Genomic DNA, 16,150 nt, shown 5'->3' on the forward strand with positions numbered 1-16,150 from the left:
ATAGTCTGCAACAACTATTTCATATTTCCTTTTCCAACCCTTTAACTTCTCCTCTCCCATTGCAACCCCAGGTGATGGCATTGCTCTGAATAGAGAAAATGGAAGTCATTAAATGAGAATGTCCTAGTCCTCCTAGCATCAAATCTTCAAGACAATACTAACATCAGCACGCACCCATGGCTTCCCACTCTCATCCCACCCCTTTGGCAATTGAGGAGGGATTTCTCCTACTAACAGCTCCTATCTCCCACCTTGTTCCTCTCTTCTCCCATTTAACCACACTCTCTTACTTCTACCAAACTTCCTATGTCTTTCTCTTTGTTTCATCAGTATGACAACTAGAATCCCTAGAAACCTTTCACCTTTTCTATATGCAAAATATAATCATTTACCCTGATTCTCCAAGTTATGATTGATTTTGGGGACAAAAATATCCATAAGAAAAAGTCCTACACTGTTATAAATGAACATATTTATTCATTCTACAATTGGAATGGTGAAGGAAAGATTTTCTTTCTTTTGCCATGCCAGAGAGCATGCTTTATCAAGTGGGAAGGAAGAATTAGAAGATTCCTACCTAGCAGGGTTGTAATAGGCTTTATTTAGTTTCAGTAAAAATAATAATTTCCTCAGCATATTATTTCTTAAATCATTTAAACTTCTTTAAAAATATGAAATTAATACTAAATTCATTGCTTTAGAGTTTGCATGGTATTTCAGTTTTCAGATAAAAATAAACAGAAACTCAATATTATTTTCACTTTGGCATTTTGGTTTTTTTAATACGATAAAAAAGCAGACTTGCCTCCTGGGTGTAAGGAGAGCTTCTAGCTGTAAGAGTCAATCAATCAGGAAGGGCATTTGTGGGTAGGAGTTGTGAAAAATTGCCAGCTTGACCTTGAAAATAGTGAAAAATAATTGAGACTCGTGGCAATGAGCTTTTTTTCCCCATGTGCTGCAGTCTCTCTCACATTTGTAATTTGGTTTAAATTCCTGTCCTCTACCACCTACTCACACATATTCACGTGCACTATTAACATCATAATGTATATTAACGAGCCCTCACAGCTGGTTAAGAAGCTTCTTCTAGCAAGCTAATAACATCACTTTGACTCAGTGATGCTGTGCATAATGTAATCTAATAAAACTGTGTCATGTGCACTGAAGATCAGCCAGAATAAAAGAATAGTTCACCCACCCAAAGAGGCAGCAACTAGGAATACAGCTATACTTGCAAAATCATCCAGATTTATAGAGCTCAGTGGAATTTGTGTCCTTTTATATATTTCTTTGATTCCATATATGTTCATTGTGGTGGGTAGATATAAAATGATATAGTCTCAAGGTTGGGAAAGGTATAAAAAGCCATCTACTGCAATCAACTGTTTAATATTTAAATTATCTCAACAACATTTGCTCCAAGTGGTCAGCCAGCATGTATCTGAAACACTCTTGTTTCCCCTCAGCATCCTGCCCTCACCTATCCCCAGCAACGGCACGAGGGAGTAAAATGTATCTAGAGAAGAGATCTTCAACCTTGACTGCACAATATAACATCCATGGGAGCTTTTAAAAATCTGCATGATGAGGCTACAGACCAAAATCAGAATCTCTGGGGTTGGGACCCAGAAATCAGAATTATTATTTTTTGTGTGTATGTGTGAGGAGGATTAGCCCTGAGCTAACATCTGTGCCAATCTTCCACTATTTTGTATGTGGGATGCCTCCACAGCATGGCTGATGAGTGGAGTAGGTCCATGACCAGGATCTGAACCAGACCGCCAAAGCAGAGTGCATGGAACTTTAAGCACTTGGCCACAGGGCTGGCCCCAGAAATCAGAATTTTTTAACACTTCTCAAGTGATTCCAAATACAGCCAAGGTTGAGAATCACCTCTCTAGTAGTAATACATCCTGAAAATGATAAAATTGTTTTTATTGGGAGCCAAAATTTGTCACTCTGCAACTTTGACCTATTGGTCCTAAAAGAAGTTTTCTTGGGAATTCACTCAGCTGAGGCTCAGGGGAAGACTCTCTTCTCCTTGCCAGATCAAAAGTTAAATAATAGTTTCTTTTTATAAAGCATGAGTAAAAGGTTCAGAAAAATAAGTGACAGACATCACATATAACTCCCATTTGTTTTTTAGCCCTTGAAGGAAATAACCTTTTTCTTAAACTTTTACACGTCTGAGCAGAAGAGAAGCCCCTGTCTTAAGAGGATTGGACACAAAAAGTTTCACATAGAGTCTGGCTCTATGGACATGATCCTATCACTGCTTCTCCCCATGAGATCCCTGCCCATCTCTTTCTCATGTGAGATATCATAACACCCAAGTAAATGTTTTCTTTTAGGTCACTGAATGATGGGCTTCCTCTATACTCTAGTAGAGATATTGCAAAGTAACAATATGCAAAAATCCTCCAGACGTATAGCAAGATACTAAGACTGTAAAACATCTCAAGATATTGTTCCCTTCCTTTTTTGTTATATATATAAATACTATCTTGGCAACTAACTGACCTAAGTCTTGCAGTATCATGTTCTCCTAGTGGCTGATTATCAACTTCATCCATTCTCAGAAGAAGAAAGCATTGTCACATCTCTAATGGCCTAAATAAACCAAGATGGATAGTCCAAGTGTGGTAATCACCCTTCCACATGAAGGACTCTAAAAATATTTAATAAGATATCACTTCTTCAATTTCTTTCTTCTCTAAGTTAAATATATCCTCAGTTTCTTCAACTCTTCCTCATAAAACATGGCTTTACTTTCCCTCAATATCTTGGTCACTTTCCTCTTATTACTTTCCAGATACCTGTAGCCCTCTTAAATTATGGTTCCCAGAAAGATGGAGATTAGCTTCTTGGTCCCAGATACCTTAAAATAGAAAGATTGAGATAAGTAGTTGATCAATAATTGAAAAAAATTTACTACTATGATGAACCATTAAATAAGTGATAATCCACTAGTGCATGATGGTACACTATTACTGGAAGTTTATAGTCTCAGGCCTGAGCAATTAGAAGAATGGAGTTGCCATTAACTGGTCAGGGGAAAACCTAGGAAGGAAAAAGTTTTGGAGAAGGGCAGATTAGGACTTAGTTTTCGACCTGTTAATATTTTAGCACCTGTTAGTTGGTAGTTGGATATTTAAGTCAGGTATTCAGGGGAGAGGTCTGAGCTATAAATACTAGAAAGATACAAATTTGTGAGTCACCAGCATTTAGTTGGTATTTAAAGGCATTATTTTGGATGAGGCCACCAAAGGAATGAGTATAGATAGAAAAGAGAAGAGGTGCAAAGACTGAGCCCTAGGGCATTCCAACATAAAGAAGTGAGTAATAACTAGGAGAAGAGAATGAAAAGGAGCAGTCAGTGAGGTAGTTGAAAAACCAACAGAGTGTGTTCTGCATGCCAAGGGAGGGGAGGGAGTGCTCAGCTGTGTTAAATTCTGCTGAAAGTCTAATAAGATGAAGACTTGAAGTCATGAATGATATTGACAGGAGTGGTTGTGGTGGAGTGGAAAAACAAAAGCTTCTTTAGAGCAGATTCAGGAAAGAATAGGAACAGAGGAAGTGGAGATAAAGTGTATAAATATCTTTTTCTTTGGGTTTTGTTATAAAGGAAAGAAGAGAAGGGACATGTAGCTGGAAGGGAAGTCAGATCAAGAGAAGGTGATTTTTCTTTTTGGAGATAGAATAAAAACAGCATGTTTGTTTACTCTTAGGAAAAATCCATTAGAGAGGAGGAAATCAATGATGCATGAGAAGTGAGGAGAACAGTTGGAAGATACCCTTGAGTGGGAGAGAAGGAAAAAGATCTAGAACACAAGTTGAAGGGCTGACCTTATCTAGAAGTACATAGAGTTGATCCATAGTAACAGGGGAGAAAGCATAGTATATGGTCACAGATGCATTAGGGTGGATAGAAAAGGTGTTGTTGCTTTTGGAAGTTCTTTAAGTATTGCTTCTATTTTCTCAGGAGAAGAGGAAGAAAGATCGTAAATTAAGAGTAACGATGAGGGAGGAGGTTTAAGAAGAAAGGAGAAGGAATGAAATAATTATCTAAGTCTAACATAGTGGAAGTATAATTGCTAGGCAACATTAAGGGTCCACTTAAGGTTAATGATCACGAACATAAAGTGAGACCAGTCAGCATCGTGTGTTTTTCTTTAGTCATGTCAACTTAACAAGTACAGACATGCAAGAGGCATAAAATTGGTTTTAACCAGCATTGAAGACAAGTGAAAACAATATAGTGAGAACGTGGAAAGAGGGTGAGAGTATAGGCAAGGGAGTTAGTATAATGATTCACTACAGAATGCAAGCTGAATAACAAAGGAAGTGAAGAAGAGTGATGAGACAGTGAAAAGGAAGTAAAATAGATACTCTTGGTCCTGGTAGGTTCAAAGGATTGTTGGAATTGAGATACTAGACGAAATGAACTGGAGGTTAGAGGAGGTGGTAGTCAGCGTGGAAAGCTTGAAATTGAAATCATGCAGGGGTTTCAGTTGTTGACAAAAACAAGGTTTAAGACATGACCTATAGAGTGGCTGAGGTAAGGTAGAAGACAAGGTCATTGGAAGAGAGGGTTCAAGAAACTGAAAAATCAGGTAATTGGAAGGATCATCTATGTGTGTAAAGAAATCATCAAGAATCAAGACAGCTGTATTATTGGAGAGAGTGACAGAAATGAGGAGGAGTGATCTTTTGGGGGTCAGTACATGACTGAAAACAGGTGGAGTAGTGGGTGGAATAGACATCTGATTACATAAGAATCAAATTTTGGGAGGGAGATGGTTTAGAGGTTGTTTTGAATATTTCTTCTTTATGCAACATATCTGGTTTCATCTCCAGCTTATCATTGATATATTTGTCTAACACATATTCTATATTTTTATTTGTGACTTGGATGAAGTTATAGAACAAAACAAGTCTCAGGATAGAGCTCTAAACCATGCCACTAGAGACCTCCCTCCTGGTTGATACTGACCCATTAATAAACATCTACCTATGGTATGGCTTGATAATTTCGTTATCTTGTCCATCCGTAAGGATGTCCAGTGTTGTCAGACATGCCATGCTTTATTGAAATTTGGATATTTTATATCAATTTCAATGTTTTGCAGACTAGCATATCTTGCCCCTAGTAGTACACAGATATAACCTTAGAAGTCCTCAAATTCTATACGATAATTATTCTAATGTTGTCCGTTCATCTTAATAAAAATATTTTAAAATCAATACAGACATATTTAATATAATTTGGATGACTTCTTTATACTTGAGGACTGCCACACTTCTGTTCCTGGGTCTGCATTCATCCTCACATTGGTGCCAAGAAGTACTATTTTAATTGTTAGTTAAAAAAAACAGAGGCTGTCTTAATACGTAAATGATGCATGCACACAAAAAGCAGGCCAAATGACATCACTGTGTCCTCTATAAGTGATGATTTTGCAGTGTATCAAATAAAGAAAAGACGTGGGTGACCTGAATCATCACATGGCATGTGGTAGAATGGGAAGATCAAACCCATGGAAGTTGGTACCACGTTCACTTGCTAAGCAGTGTATTTAGTTCATCTAAACGATATCAACTATCACATGAAATTAATGAGATAAATGCAAATAATATTGGTTTTATAGCTTTATTAGCATTCATATTGGATGATCTTGGTATATAGTTTTATTTATATTTATCATTAAAATAAAAATAATTTAGATAGATTCTATTCTCTTTCCTCTTAATAGGGTTTAATTATTACTTAAGTTGGAGAAATGCCAGTCTTTTTCACTTTCCTTATATTTCTAGTCTAATGACTCTTATTTTTAAAAGTGAGAGAATAAAATATCCAACATGTCTCCTCCTTTATGACTCCATGCTGGAACCAAAAAACTATCCATTTTTGTACATCCTCTAAAGTCTCTTTTGCATTAGTCAGTAACACCTCCCCCCCATCTCAATAGCTTAATATAACAGAAGTTTATCTACCTCGTGCTATAAGCCTTCTGCAGATCACCAAAGAAGCTCTCCTCATCATAGCCATTCAGATGCCCATGCTAATAGACTTCAGCAGGACATGAGCTTCCCTGATCACCAGAACAGTGGCAAATCGCACAGTGACTTTTTAAAGTTTCCACCTAGGATGCTACATATCATTTCCCATCACTTTTCATTGGCCAAAAAAAATAAGATGGCCACACCTTCAAAGGGGACTAAGAAGAGCAGTCCTACCACATAAATGGTAGGGGATTTGGAAAGTTTTGGTGGATAATACTAATGACTGCCCATATCCCTAAAATCTTACATGATGAATACCATATTCACCAGTTTAGAATTAACATTTGTATCAATCAGAGTTTTTTGTTTGCAAACAACAGAAATTGACTGTAGCTAACTTAAGCAATAAAAGGAATTCATTGAGAGGCCTAAAAAGAGAAGATTTAATAACCAGGTTCAGAAAGATAAAAAACCAGAGCAGTTCTGGGTGTCTTGGTAGTAAGAATGAATGAATGGCCTCTTAAAGGCACCCCTATTGAGGTGAATGAAATCCACACAAATTCAGTCTTTTCGATGCCCATCCAGGGCCTGGGAATTCATTGGTTATATTGAGTCGCATGCCCATTCCATGGCTAGGGGACATCAAGCATCCTAATATCCCATTTCACTGTGGAAAGAGATAATTTCCCAAAAGAAAATCAATGTTGTTATGAAAAGAAGGAAAGAGGGACACTGGAAATCTCTTTTGAAAATTTGAACTTCATTAAGCTGTCTCCTGGCATCTCTTCTATTCTTGATTCCTTGGAAGTTTATTGTTGTTCTCATGACCATAGGATGGGAGACTGACAAGAGGAAGATCCTGTCTGTCCACATTATCTTTCTTACTAACATGCCACATAGCTGGAATCTTTCACCATTATAGACATTATTTTTTGTAGTCATCATCTCCAGGAGAGATTTAACACTAATCATCACCAAAACAATTCATGGATCAATTTGTGAGATTAGATGGCCATAATTTATCAGAGCAATACTGTGTGGAAGTAAATGAAGGACCTTGAGTATGTTTTGATAAGTCTTCACCCTGGGAAATTCTTGGAGAATGATGATGTAGGGGGTGGGGGCAGCTCTAAAGAGAGGTCCTCGGTAGTCTTAATTACTAGTGTTATGATTGAGAAAAGGAACCACAGGCAAACATTTTTACAGTAAGAGTATGAGCACAAAATGCTTTCTCTCATTCCACACTTGCAGCATCTGACCTTTGAAATTTGGCTACTATTGAGTTCTTCATGAGTACCACCTGTTTTTCCTACTTTGGAGAATCGGTTATAAATAAAATGAGTTATTAATATTTGGCAATGCAGCTTCGAACACTGAATAGAAAGTTTTACTGACTATTCTGCCGAGTCCTTGAAGACAGATGGACCAAGCATGTGTGCATCGTTTGAAAAGGCAGCAGTTTGCAATGGAGGGCCAAAATCTCATTCTGTCCACCCCGCCCCCACACACACTGCTTCTACAGGCTGAGCTCTCTGGATAATAAGAGAGAGTTCTGCACATGCGAGAAAAAGACAATGGCATAAGTCGGGTGGGTTTGAATTATATTTAGTTACTTTTATTTATTTAATTTTTTTAAAGGAACTGATGCCAAAGAGTCTCTAAATATGCTTATAATATAAAGCATTTTATAATGAACAAAATTCTCCCAGTAGAGTCTTTCACTTGTCATAAAGTAAGCAATCTGGACACTGCATTTACTTTCTAAAGCCTTAAGTAACTGCCACTTTGCACAATAGCCCAAATGCAGAAACAAATACAAGGATGAGGAAAAGGACTTCCATGCCAGTTTGCTAATAAAGTGCTACTTCGGTTCCCTAAATTAATTCCTAGTGGCCTAAAAGAGTTGACACAAATTCTGAACTCCTGTCAAACTTCTAGGAAGGAGTTTAGAGGCTAGTGGAAAAATTGATAAATTATTTAGATGTTAAAAGACTGAAGATGAAATAAAGAAAGCATTAGTCATTGTATTCGTTCCTTAGGCCGAGAAGTTCAAGTCAATTTTTCTAGGAGGCAGTGTGGGACACAGTGATATTTTAAGGGCTCACTCCAGGAATGGACTTAGAAATGCATTATATGCAGTGCTACTGGTTATGCTGTAGAAATGCAAAATATGGCATGCTGCTGGTTGTAGTATAGTGGAGTGAGGCAGCTATTTGCTACAGGCTAATTTGGGGGGACAGCAACACTTTTATGGAATCATTATAGACTGGAGCTAACCCTAAATCTAAGCATGTCATTCTCCTGATTAAAATACTCCAATGGTTTCCCATTGACCTTAGAGCAAAGTCTAAAATCTATGACATAGCCTACAAAATCCTGCCTGATCTAGCCCTTGCCTACCACTCCATCTTTAGCTCATACTAATATGCTCTAGCCACACTGGCCCCCTTTCAGTTCTTCCAATACCTCAAGCTCCTCCTCACCTCAGGTTCTTTGCAGATAATGGCTCTTCAGCAGGTGTACTTGTTCTCCATTTGTTTAAGTGGTTAACTCACACATCTTTCAGGCCCCAAATTAGTCTTCCCTAGTCTTCCCTAACTCCCGGAGGAGGTCGGGTCTCCTTATAAAATCAAGGATAATGAAGCCAGGGTGATTATAAATTAATGGTGAGCAATAATTTATAATAGAGCAAAGACATTTCCCAAATTCAGAAACAAATTGTTTCCAAAATCTCATTTGTACATAGTTTTTTTTGTAAGTGTGGAATATATTTTTCAATCATACTTGGAGACCCAGGCTAATTCAAAAAGATTGATCCACCCAAAAATATGCTTGAGTATGGTGCTTTCAGTACTATTTCAATTACATTTAGCTACAGTTTATAGTATTATTTATATAGGAAAAGACATTCTGCATTTTACATAAAGATATCAAGAATGCATTTATCCTGTGGCAGCAGCTTTCCCTTGACACTCCTCCTCCCATGACAGAGACAGTAGAGGGGAATAGGGAAGAAGACGTGGGAAGAGGGGGACTGCTACAGGAGCAGTCACCTGAGGCTAGGTTGATGCTTCTAGGTACACATACATTTAATTTCCCACCTCTCTACCTCACTTCTCGTGTGACTTGCAATAGAAGAACAAACAGCAGGGGTATCGCATATGGGAACAGTGGTATGTGAAACAGGGATGTGACTAATATTGAGAAAATATTCCAAAGGTACAGTTGTTTGTAAATCAGATGTTCTTACATCAGGGAGTAATTGTCTTCATGTCTCTTAGGTAGGACACACACTACCCAAAATAATAATTAGAAGACTTTTCTTAAGCTTGAAGCCAGAGACAAGGTATTTGAATAATTTATGCAAAAGCCAAAAGATTTATACCTACTCTGTCCAGAGTACACCTTGCTAGTGGCTGGAATTCTTGTGTCTATCTGCCAGCTACACAGTGCCTTTTTTCTCTGGAAGCTGCAAGCTAAAGACACAATTTTTCTGCTTTCATTCTCTTCCTTTTTAATATTACCTATTAGTCCACAAAGTGCTTCAGTCGTTACAGCCTTACCTTTCAATATAATTTCCAAGGTTAGAGCTTATCCTTCATCATCATATTTTAGATTGGCTTCCTGATGAGATGGCGAAAAAGCAGACACCTTAATCTTACCAGCAACACTTTATAAATCATATTTAAAGTAGGTCTCCTCTGTGAAATTGTTCTGCAAATAATACTGTCTACTATGTGTCAATTCCCTGTGCCTCACTCCTAAATTTAAAGCTATAGCTTATGTTGGGAGTATGTTGATATTTATCCTCTTTCTATATTTCTCTTGTCTCATTTTCCACACTCATTGCTTCAAGTCTATATTAAAACCACATACACATCTAGACAGGGGAAGAGGCTAGTGGTTTTGTTGGGGGAGGGATGGGAGGGGCGGTGACTGGAGTACGTCGTTATAGACGAGGAGCTTAGAGACAGAAATCTGATTGATAAAGGAACAAGAGGACTTCTCTTAAAGTTGCGATTGTGAAATGAGCACACTGTTTTTTCTAGGCTCCTGCGTTTATTTGAGAGTAGCTTCAGAGTAGATGTGGCCCTTTTGATTGATTTTTTGTTTTACCACTTTTGATAGTACTGATATGGATAAAGAAAAAGCTTTTTCTTTACCATGAGGGACATCAGCAGTCTTAGTATATTAAAAAATGGCAGTTGACATTGGTCTTAGTCTCAGGGAGAAAAAAAAAAGAGTGATAGGAGTATGGTAAAATGAAGAGTACCCCATTTAAAAGAGGCAGCTGCTACTGGGTTCAAGTGGATCGTTGCCATTTAGGAATGTGGGCACTGTGTTACCAGTCTTGTCAATTTTTCAAAAGAAGCCAGAAATCCAGACTTTTATGTGAGCTCTCCCAATTTTTTTCAGTGTTGGCTCAAACTAATGCTTTTATGTGACTTCACAAGACAGTATGGCATCTTTTTTTCAGAAGACATTGACATCCGTTCTATCTCAACTGACTCATTTGGTGGGAACAAGAAGTCCACATGCCAATGCAAATAAAGAAGGGGGAAGAGGTTCAGGAAGAGGGGAGGTGTGGGGGAGACACTCTGCAATGTATAAAGAGAATGAGTATTTGTGATGTATTTTTTTTTACCAAAATATATATATTTCACCAAACTGAGTTCTTGAGATGTCAAAAACATGTATAATAGTGAGAAACTTACAATTTTAAAAAGAAGTGCTATAACCTTTAAAACAGGAGATGAAGAAGGAATATTGGGATATAGAACTGTGAAGAGTCTAGTAAGATCTGTTCTTATAAAGAATTGATGTTGGTTAGCAACAAAATTACAGAGAAAAGCCCTCTAAGATAAACAACAAAATTCAAGATTCTGGTTACCTGAGATGTAATCTGGAAGGGGTCCCAATGGGCTTTAATTGTATTGCTGGTGTTTTATTTGTTAAGGTGGGTGGTATATTAATGTTCACTATAAATGGTTATAAATTTTTATATGTCTGCACTATTTCATAATAAGCACATTTTAGAAGCATAAATGTTAGGCCTTTGTCAGACCTATGAATGGTTTTTCTGCCAAACAATTATGTTTTCTTTTCAAGAACAAGAAGACAAAAGGCTCTTAGACTTTTCTACCCTCACTAAAAATTTCTCAGCCTCTGACAGATGACAGGAGTCTGTGAGCTGAAATGCACACCTCAGGTTGGCAGAAACATTGAGGGGTTACCAGAAATGTGCTAGCTGATAGTACAGCCATGACTTGAGCAATTGGGCTCTAGATTTCTGTTTGCTCTCTGAACCCAGCCAGAGATGCTTATAGAATGACAGTGTTCAAGAGTCTGTTGTGATTTTTAGAAGGAAGTTATTAAGAGAGGTTAGTAATCCCTGAGTAATAGCCAGGCACCACACTGGGCATCTGAATAGCCATCATCATAACAGTTACCATTCACATAACATTTAACAGTATACAAAAAGATCTTACATACATTATCTTATCTCAGCCTAGCAAAAACCGTAGGAGGAACCGAGGAAAAGTAGTATTATATTCATGGAGAAAACTGAGTATCAGAGTGATTTTCCCCAGGTCAATGAGCTATTAAGTGTTAGAGCTCTGACTTTAAACCCAGGTTTTCTGATTCCAAACATTTACTCTTTCTTAATATGCTCTGGCTCGGCTCAATGGTTGGGCTTGTCTAACTTCTAATACTGAGAGGCATTTGATGAGGGGGTTCCAAATATTCCAACCCTCAAAAAACTAAGAATCAAACATCTCTAATCCCCATAATAGGTTGATAGGGATCTATAAAGCCATAACTTTATCAAAACTCTTTGTGGACAATTTCTGTCAGTGACTTATCTTCCCTAATCCCATTGTTTAAGTCTACCCATGAGGCCTGGACCATGGTTTTGGCCATGCCCCAGACTTGATGACCAATCCTATTCTCAATCATAGGTAATTTTTTTAAAAATCTCACATGTGAGAGTAATATCTCAGCATTCTAGTATTATATGTCTGACTACTAGTCCCATCTAATGTAGTACCTATGTTCTTGTAACTGTAAGACATTTTTTTACAAACTATTTCTTTTCATGTCTTAATTTTATATCCTAGCAACATTCTTAATTATTTTCTTATTTACAGTTGTTTTTGTCATTTGATTCTCATGAGTTTTCCAGTCATACAGTGATATCATCTATAAATAGTCATAATTTTGACCTCATTCTTTCCAGCTTTTATACGTCTATTTTTTTTCTCTCATGCAATTGAATTGAGCAATACCTCCGGTGAAATGTTAGCTACAGCGGGCAATCTTGTCTTGTTCCTGACCAGCATGGGCTTCTCAGTGAATACTCATTAAGATGCTGCTGGTGTGGTGCTATCCATCCTAGCACCTTGAGGAGGTACAGACCTGCTTCTCTTCACGGAGGGAGAGAGTACGTGTGTGTTTTTCCAGCTTTTTGAGACATTATTGACATATAACATATGTAAGTTTAAGGTGTACACCATGATGATTTGATACACAAATATATTGTGAAACAATTACTTCAATAAGGTTAGTTTATCACCTCTGTCCTCTCACATTATTATAATTTGTGTGTGTGTGTGTAGTGAGAACATTTAAGATCTACTCTTTTAACAACTTTCAAGTATGTAATACAATATTGTGAATTATAATCACCATGCTGTACATTAGATCCCCAGAACTTATTCATCTTATAGCTGGAAGTTTATAACCTTTGACCAACATCTCCCCAATTCCCCTACTCCCAAGCCCAGGAAAAGCACCATTCTACTTTCTGTTTCTATGAGTTTGGCATTTTTAGATTCCACATACAAAAGAGAATGTACGGTATTTGTCTTATTGTCAATATTCCATTGTATATATATACTACAACTTCTTTATCCATTGATCCATCAATGCACAGTTAGGTTGTTTCCCTACCCTGGCTATTGTGAATAATCCTGCAAAGAATGTGGGAATGCAAATTTCTCTTCAAGATAGTGATTTCAATTTCTTCAGATATATACCCAGAAATGGAACTGCTGGATTATATAGTAGTTCTGTTTTTAATATTTTGAGGAACCTCCGTACTGTTTACCAAGTTACATTTCCACCAACAGTGTACAAGTGGTTCCTTTTCTCCACATCCTTGTCAAAATTGTTATCTCTTGTCTTTCTGATGATAGCCATTCTAGCAGGTATGAGGTGATATCTCATTGTGGTTTTGATTTGCGTTTTCCTGACGATTAGTGAGTTTGAGCATCTCTTCTTGTACCTATTGGCCATTTGTATGTCTTTTTTGGAAAAATGTCTATTCAAATCCTCTGCCAATTTTTTGATCAGATTGTTTGTTTTCTTGCTATTGAATTGTATAAGTTCCTTATATGTTTTGAATATTAACCCATTATTATATAGATCACTTGTAAATATTTTCTCCCATTCTGTAGGCAGACTTTTCATATTGCTGATTGTTTCTTTTGCTGAACAGAGGCTTTTTAGTTTGATGTAGTCAAACTTTTTTATTTTTGCTTTTGTTGCTTTTACTTTTGGTATCATATCCAAATAATTGTTGCCAAGACCAGAGTCAGGAACTTTTCCCCTATGTTTTTTTCTAGTGGTTTTACAGTCTTGGGTCTTACACTTAAGTCTTTCATTCATTTTGAGTTAATTTTTGTCAGTAATGTAAGATAGAGGTCCAATTTCATTCTTTTGCATGTGAGTATCCACTTCTACACGTAGAAAATATGCAACACCATTTATTGAAGAGACTATCCTTTCCCCTCCCCATTGAGTATTCTTGGCTTCCCTGTCAAATATTAGTTGACCGTATATGCATGGGTTTATTTCTCAGCTCTCAATTCTGTTCTGTTGGTCTAAGTGTCTGTTTTTATGCCAGTGTAGTACTGTTTTGATTACTATAGCTTTGTAATGAAGTTTGAAATCAAGAATTGTGATGCCTCCAGCTTTATTATTCTTTCTCAGGATTGCTTTGGCTATTTGGGGTCTTTTTGTGGTTTAATACAAATTTTAGGATTATTTTTTCTATTTCTTTGAAAAATGCCATTGGAATTTTGATGGGGATTGCGTTGAATCTGTAGATTGCTTTGTGTAGAATGAACATTTTAATAATATTGATTCTTCCGATCCATGAACACAGGATATCTTTCCAATTATTTGTGTCGTCTTCAATTTCTTTCATCATATCTTGTAATTTTCAGTGTACAGGTCTTTCACCTCCTTGGTTAAACTTATTCCTGAGTATTTTATTATTTTTCATGCTATCATAAATGGGATGGTTTTTAAATTTATTTTTCAGATAGTTCATTGTTAGTGTATAGAAACACAACTGGTGTTTGTATGTTGATTTTATATACTTCAACTTCACTGAATTTGTTTATTAGTTCTAACAGGTTTTGGTGGACTCTTTTGGCTTTTCTTTCTGAGCTCTCAATTCTGTTCTGTTGGTCTAAATGTCTGTTTTTATGCCAGTATAATACTGTTTTGATTACTATGGCTTTGTAATAAAGTAATATATAAGATCATGTCATCTGCAATTAGATACAGTTTTACTTCTTGCTCTCAAAATAGGATGCCTTTTATTTCTTTTTCTTGCCTAATTGCTCTGGCTAGGACTTCCAGTACTATTTGTATATGGGTGGTGAGAGTGGGCCCTTGTCTTATTCCTGATCTTAGTAGGAAATCTTTCAACTTTTTACAATTGAGTATAATGTTACTATGAGTTTGTCATATCTAGCCTTTATTATGTTGAGGTACATTCCCTCTATACCCAACTTATTGACAGTTTTGTTTTTTTCTTAAAGAATGGCACCCAAGCTAACATCTGTTGCCAGTCTTCTTTTCATTTTTTTTTTCCTTCTTCTTCTTCTCCCCAAAGCCTCCCCCAGTACATAGTTGTATATTCTAGTTGTAGGTCCTTCTGGTTGTGCTATGTGGGATGCCACCTCAGCATGGCTTGATGAGTGGTGCCATGTCCACATCCAGGATCTGAAACAGCAAAACTGTGGGCCACCAAAGTGGAGAGCATGAACTTGGCCACTTGGCCATGAGGCCAGCCACTGTTGAGAGTTTTTATTATAAAAGGATGTTGAATTTTGTTGAATACTTTTTCTGCATCTATTGAAATGACCATATGATTTTTATCTTTCATTATGTTAATATGGTATACCACATTTCTTAATTGGTGTTTTTTGAACCATCATTGTATCCCAGGGATAAAATACGCTTGATCATGGTGTATGATTTTTTAACATGTTGTTGAATTTGGTTTCCTAGTATTTTTTTAAAAGAATTTTTGCATCTATATTCATCAGGGATATTGGTGTGTGGTTTTCTTTTCTTGTAATGTCCTTATCTGGCTTTGGTATCAGGGTAATAATGGTCTTGCAAAATTAGTTTGAGAGTGTTTTCTCCTCTTCAATTTTTGGAAGTGCTGGAAAAGGATTGGGGTTAAATCTTTAAATGTTTGGTAGAATTCATCAGTGAAATCATCTGGTTCTGGGCTTTTCTTCATTTGGAGGTTTTTGGTTACTGAATTGATCACCTTAGTTGTTATTGATCTGCTCAAATTTTCTATTTCTTCATGATTCAGTATAAAAGACTTTTTAAAACTCACACAGGCTTTTTCTTGAGTAACTGGCAAGAGCATTTCTTAACTTAATAACTTGTACTCATTTTTCCCATCTTCACAATTCAAAGCTTTAAATTGAACACCAAAATGCACATAAGTCTTATATCCCAGACTCTGTTCAGCCAACTAATGAAGGGAGGTATGCTTTGGAATCTGGTGTGAGTTTTAAATATGTTTCAATATGTTTTCTACTCTTTTCTCTCTGTGTATTGGTTTTTGACTGCTTCTGAAAACCTGACTAATGAAGGCTTAAACAAATAGGGGCTTATTTTTCTCATATTACAGATAACCTAGAAATAAGTGTTTATCTCTGTTGGTATTAATTCATCTGCTCAACAATGCTAAAGGCGTAGGCTCCTTTTATTTTTCTGTTCTCTCACCCAAAGTGTGTTGGATTTTATCTTCATGCTTATTGCCTCATGGTAGCAAAATGGCTTCTGAAGCTCTAGACTCCACATCTGCATTCAAAGTAGGAAAAGTGGGGGGTGG

Source organism: Equus przewalskii, chromosome 18 (assembly GCF_037783145.1).
Source record: "Equus przewalskii isolate Varuska chromosome 18, EquPr2, whole genome shotgun sequence".
NCBI lineage: Eukaryota > Metazoa > Chordata > Mammalia > Perissodactyla > Equidae > Equus > Equus przewalskii.